Source organism: Anser brachyrhynchus (assembly GCF_964034855.1).
Source record: "Anser brachyrhynchus genome assembly, chromosome: 1".
NCBI lineage: Eukaryota > Metazoa > Chordata > Aves > Anseriformes > Anatidae > Anser > Anser brachyrhynchus.
In genome coordinates, this window is record NC_137694.1 from 172,426,829 (window position 1) to 172,433,633 (window position 6,805).

The 6,805-nt window shown below is 36.4% G+C and overlaps 1 protein-coding gene across 23 annotated transcripts in view; it reads left to right on the forward strand.

The window, feature by feature from the left end:
- Positions 1-6,805, forward strand: part of PCDH9 (protocadherin 9) — an 800,116-nt gene that overhangs the window by 86,042 nt on the left and 707,269 nt on the right. The window lies entirely within an intron of this gene.

Genomic DNA, 6,805 nt, shown 5'->3' on the forward strand with positions numbered 1-6,805 from the left:
TTCAGTTAGAAACAACCTTCCTTATCTTTATTCAGGTGTGTCAAATCTAAGTTTATGGAAAATAATTCTTTGAGGGTGTTTTTGTGTGGATACATTTATTTGATTTTGACATGCAAAGTAATGAAAAATCAGTCACGGTGAGTCTGGATTCAGTGCATGACCTATGTGTGTGGGTAATGACAGTGCAGTGTAGGCATTGGTGCACAATCTGTACAACACGGTGCAGTCACCCACTGGTGAACAGCGTACCCATTGACTGCTCACTGCAGAGTACTTCTTGAATTCCACCAGAGGTGCAAAATGAGCTTTTCATTTCAACACGTTCCTCTGTAGTGAAGACTATTGCAGAGTCCAGTACTCTGACAACATCCTGGGACATTTGTCCCTTGGACTTTATTATTCCTGGCAAGGAGGAATTTAAGCAAAGGTGGTTTGTGACTTTCTCAGTATTGCCACATCAAATTTCCATCTGCTTTATTCCTGTAAAAGAAAGCACTTTAGTGCCACCCTAATGAATATACTTAACTATGAGTTCAACCTGGCTCTTCAGGTGTGCTTTATGGCATATGTACAGCTGTGCTGGAAGTGTTTTGCATTAGCTCAGTTATATTCTTTCCATATTGCTCTTTCTAAGGAAACTTTTGGTGGAATTTGGTGCATGTAAGTTGAGCAAAACACACAGGGGCTTTTTGTTGTTCTAAATTTCTGCTTTTTTCAAGTCATTGTCAGTAGTGCTGAAAATTAGTATGAAATACAATTTGTATTCTCTATTAAAATAAAAAATATTATGAAGGATCAATCTGAGCTTCAAAAGCTTCAAGGGGATTGTTGTTTGTTTTTTTTTTTAATGACAATTCTGTGTTTTCTTGATCAGAAATGTGTAACTAGCAGCCATTTTGTTATGCGCTTAGAGAAAAATAAAAAGCCTGGAAAAGGAGAAAACGGTTCTGTTTAGTGCCAATCATTTATACTTATGTTTCCTTCTGGTAATTCCTTTTTTGTCAGCTACTTCTGTTCCTGTTTGGAAATTTAGTTCAGTTAATTCGTGAAAGCAAAGATAGGGAAAAATAATTATAATAACTGTTATATTCAGGAGATAAATTTTGCCTTTCCAGTTAAAACTTGTTATTTGACAGTGTGTCTTAGTTCAGAGTGTTGCATCTTGAAAGCTCTACAGTCATTTTAGACCTTTGAAATCTCTTCATGAATACTTAATTCTGCATTTGTAGGAGAAGAGTCTGTGCTGGAGAGATCTGTAGTACTGTTCAATCTGTTGCCACTAGCTCTCAGTGCAGATTGTGCAAGGCTGCAGAATAAATTAGTATTATTTTGAAACACCGTTTGTCCACTGGAATGTCATCCTTTCAGATCCTTGCACAGAGCATATGAAATAGCACCAGATGCAGACAGTGATGTGTGTTCCACTATGGTTCTCCCAATTATCATCATGAAACTCTCCTGCCTGCATTGATGTTTTGTGAGAAGAACAGAGAACAGTGCTGGTTCCTGAATGCCTGTTTGTGATGGATGACATTTATTTTCATTTCTTTGTTTCTCTAAAAATGGAGTGAGTGGGCAGGAGGTAGGTATTTCTTTTTGTTGTTGTTGTTTTGGAGGAGAGATCCCAGAGCAGTGTGGTCCATCCACGTGGGAGTCTGAAGCATGGGCAGAGGGCAGGGAACTAGTGGAAAGTGCAGGGAGCAGACATGCCGCAGAAGTGCAGATGTGATGAAAAGAGAACTTCTGAGGGATCTAGAGAGGACTGTCCAGAGTGTGCTGCAACACAGATCCACTTGATCTGAAAGCAAGCCCAGAAAGAAGGAATTGCTTTCAAATATGTGAGAGCTGAAAGGAACGTACTTTATAAATCCACTTTATTTCTGTTGTTTTAGAGAAATACAAACTCTGTTTTTTTTTTTTCTATTAAAAATATTTGGTGTAGTTTTAGTTCAAATACAAGCTTGCCTTACCATTTTAAAACCTGTTGGAGTTTTTTGGGTACTCTCTCCAATGTAAGGCAGTACCTTTTCATTATAAGTAGAGGGAGTACTTTACTTCAAAGGTCTGGTTGCCTTTGGCTCTTGTCACAACAGATTGAATTTTTTCAGAGTAGAAAATCATATTTATTTTGTTAAACAACCTCCCTGAATTACATGATACAAAAAAAAAAAATAAGTAAAAAAGGTTTCTGTAATCATTGAACTATAGGAGTTGGCAAATGTAAATCAAGAATGGCACAGACTCTGCCCCGAATATTTCTCTTCTCTTTTCTTCCTCATCTCTCTTTTGCTTTCACCTGTTTAGACTTTCAAAAAAAATAAATATATAAACAACAACAACAACAACAACAAACTAGTTATCATGCAAGGTGTTGCACTTTTTGTCTGCTAGCAATAGCATCTTGAAGACCTTAATATGATTCTGTAAACTGTAAAAATAACCAGTAAAAGAGGAAAAAAAAATACAACGTTAAATTATTTTCTCCTTTTTATAACTTCCAACAAAATTAAGTTTGAGCCACCCAACCAGTGTATGGCACCTTTAATGTACTGAATGCCATGCTGTTTAGGCAAACCAGAACCCATAATAAAAACGATTCAATTAGAGAAGACAGTTAACCACTTTACCCTTAAGTGTAAATTGATATGTGAACTGAACTGAATGGAATTTTCCCACTGAGTTCAGTTGTGCTGGTATCGATAGAATGTTACTGGCTTGTGTACATCTTAAAAGTGAGGAAGTCTGACACATGCTGCAGCAATTCTGGCAAACGTTCCCTCTCAACCTCTTTTTTTTTTTTTAATTTTAAATTTCCTGAGGGTCCTAATTAATAAAGTCAGTAAGAAAAGCAATCACAGTCTATCTGCATCCCTAATGGACTTTCATTAGAAGGGAGGCCAACTTCTTGCCTGTTTCAGATCTTCACTTTTTTGGCCACAATATCAGGCTTGGATCTGAAGCCTTTTTTCTTTCAGGATTTCTGTAATAATTATTTTCTTGCCAGGCAAGCCCATTTTCTAAATTTCATACTGAGGTAGCCTCTCTAAAATAACCTTTTCTTCAGGTTCAGGAGTCTTGAATTCCAACCAAACATCTAGCTTCTTATCGAAAACATCTGTGAGAAGCACACACACGCACACACATAAATGAATAAATAAATAAATAAAAACAATATATTTACATAAAATACCTTCTATACATACCTATAAAATAGCAATTAATCAGCAGAGGTCAAGTACAACCTTGAGGTTGTCCCTGTGAGAATGGCTTATTTAAAACCTCTCAGTGATTAAAATATAAGAAATACCTAGTTCTTATTTTGGCATTTGTTCAAGTAGACTTAAAAACCTTTTCAAGGTTGTAAACTTGACTAGCTGTATTTTACAGATGGGAGGAGAAGGAAGCAACTTCACTTCACTGAAGAAACCAATAGTAAAGTCACATTTAGAAATTCAGGCCTCCAGGCTTCCTGTCAGTACTCTCTAGATCCCACTTACAGTCAAATAACATAAAATGAAAGTTGTCTCAATGCCTGTTCTAGATGAGATATTATTAGGGTCATAGATTTACAGAGGTTTGTGTCCTTTGACTTTTAAACACAAGTGCCACAATTTGTTCTAGGTGCATATTATAATAGCGGTAACACTAAAACATGGGAAATAGGTAGAAATAGATGGTGGTTGTGGCAAAGACATTTGGGTGGAAGATTTGGGCTCTTGTTCTCACTTTGTTAAGCATCAAAAGACTTGAAAATCAGCATAGAAGAAAATGTGGTGACTAATACTTTCCTAATAAGACTATATGACATTCCTGACTAATTCTAATGTGAAAGAGAGAGGTCTCCACATTCAATGTTTTCCAGCAGACCTTATCTGAATTAGTGTTCAATTTAAGTTCAGCCATTGTTTTGAGAATGAAGAGTGCATATCAGGACACTCCTGCCCCAAAACTAAGCAGTAAAGAAGTGAACGTTATCAGATGGGATAAAATATTAGATGTTAATCTTGTAGTCAGACTGGGTTCTCAGCATAAATTGAACAAGTCACATTCAGAGTATCAGGCACAACACAGCACACAGCCAATTGTTGGCAGCCTGTTGGGCTGCATCTCTCGAGAATAAGATCAAGTACCCAGAATCGAAAGGGAGAGAAAGATAATTTGCTATGGAAGTCTTAAAACTGTATTCAATTTAGGCTCCGCTTAACCTCCAGGACCTTTATGAAGACAAGAGTCACAGAAAGTCAGAAAGGAGTGAACAAAGATAGATGGGAAAGGAAGGATAACTAGGTCAAAATAGGAGATGAGAGAAAATGACTAGGGTATTAGTATAAAGTAGAGGAAGGATGGCACAAGTGAAAGAGAGGACCATTTTTTGCTAGGGCAGACGTGGAAGGAATCATCTTTCAGAAGTTTTTCATCATCCAGCAGTATCTAAGCCAGGTACCTTCCTCATCCCATTTTGTCTCTTGCTCATGCACCCCTCATGTGCTCTTCATATGGTAGTGTAGCAAGATACAGAAGGTAGTATATTTTGCCTAAAGAAATTTTTTTTTTTTTTTTTTTTTTTTTTTGCGGGGCTGAGACATTAGTTTGCCCCATGCTGCAAGCCAGGCACCGGGAGCTGCAGCCATGGCAGGTCTATGAACCATGCAGGGATTTGGGCTCAGTGTGGCCTCTGTGCAGGAGTGGCAGTGAGTCAGGGCTCTCGTAGCAGCGGGATGCTGGGGCAGTTCTCAGAGGTACAACCCAGAAGTGGAAAGAAAACAGAAACTGGCTGCTATGTGAGCCATTCAGGGTGTCCATCCATACCTGTGCTGTGTCATTTCTTGCAGCTCAAGTGCTGTCATAGTTCAAACCATCTTCATTACTTTGCCGTTTTCCTCTGGATGGACCACTTAAAAAAATTAAAAAATCTGCTTTTTGAGACAAGACAAGAACATACAGTATTTAAGGTCACTGTATTTAAAAGCTCTATTTTCATTATTGTTCTCTTTTAGTACTCTGAATTCTTCAGACCTTAATAATATTGTTGGGCTTTTCGACTACTGTTGTACACTGAACAAGTGGTTTTGTTGAACTGTCCAAAATACTTTCCACATCTTTTTCTTTGAATAGGTGCACTTAATTTAGAACCCATTTATACATCGGGGTAATTCACCTTATTTCATACAATGTGCATTGCCTCTTGTCTACACTGAATTTTATCTGTTGAGCTTCTTAAACAAGTAACTTTGTCCAGCTTTTCTGAAGTTCCCCCTGGCCTTCTCTAATCTTGAGTAACCTGTGTCATTTTGACTGTAAGTTTTAAAGGTTCCATTAATACTTTAAATAGTTTTTAATTTTTTGTTTTGTTTTGGGATTGGCAAGGCAGTATCAGAGGTACATTGAGAATACCTTTGTTCAGCAGAGCTGCAGTAATTGCTTCTGTCTCTTGTAGCTTGAGGAAAGTGAAATAAAGTGAAAATACCCATTCATAACAAGAAAATGTAAAGTCAAATAGGCACAAAGTTTTTAATATTTAATTTTCCACATTATAAAGTAGACTTCTTCTTTGCCTCCCCATAAATACAGAAATGGATAGGATTAATTAAACATTAAACCATTAATCTTCCTAAAAGAAAAGTCCTTGTTGGTCATGTTTAATATAATTTATTCCCAAGGTGATCTTCCCCCTATCTGAATTTCCACCATCACTGGTTTAAAAATAATTAATAATAAATAAATATTTTGTTATCATATTGTTCCTATCTTTTTACTGGAGCAGAAGGAGTATTATTTGGTAAATCTTCTTTTAATTAAATAATTGACTGGAGGACTGATTGCATAATGGAAATGTGTGACATTCAGTGCAGCCACTGATTTAGAAATGAGACAGTGAGTCTGTGGAGAAAAAAGGGTTTCTAGGCCCATAGGCTCTGGTGAAGAAGCATATTTACTTTCTAGGCTGTTTGCCTTCTAGGAAAGTAGGAGGAGCAGGGAATGAAGCCAACAGAATGGGGCCACTAGCATTTTTAGCTGATTATATGCAACATCAAGAAGGTACTATTTGTATCTGTGGGATATTACTATCGGCTGACAGAAACAGGAAACAGGAAACATATGAAGTAAACTCAACAAAGCAAAAATATGCCATCAAGGAAGAAAATATACACCAGAGAACTGCTTTTATATATATATATATATAAATATATGTATATTATATATATATATAATATATATATATGTAAAAGTAAGTCATGCTTGCTTAAATTACTTAAGGATTCCATTCTGTAACCATGAGCATATGAACATAACTATTGCATTGGCAGTATGTATTCTTTAATTTATCTCTATTCCTAGCTTTGTTACTTTGTTGAATATGTTGGGGCTAAATGGATATTTCTGGTCAACATTATAAATGTAATAGCACTAAGCAAAAATAATAGTTACTAACATATTTTAAAAATATAATGGGAAGAAGTAAATAGTCTTTATAGACCTTTTATAGCCATATAAAATGGGGGAGGGGGAGGGGGAGGAGGAGGGGGACAGGAAATGAGGGCAGGATATATGTCCGTGTAGTGTATTTCCTAATGTGATATTGGCAAATAATGAATTGTCAGGAACTCTCTGAACATGGGGAGATAGGAAACTTTAAGAAACAGTCTGAATATTTTTACCTATTTTGAGACTCCCTTTATTCCTCCATGGACAGAAAAAGAATTCTAATCCATTAACTCAGACTTTACCTACTCTCTTTTGAGCAATAACTCTACAATTTTTAGCATTTTCTTTTAATCTCACAGTGGTATATTTACTATCTTAG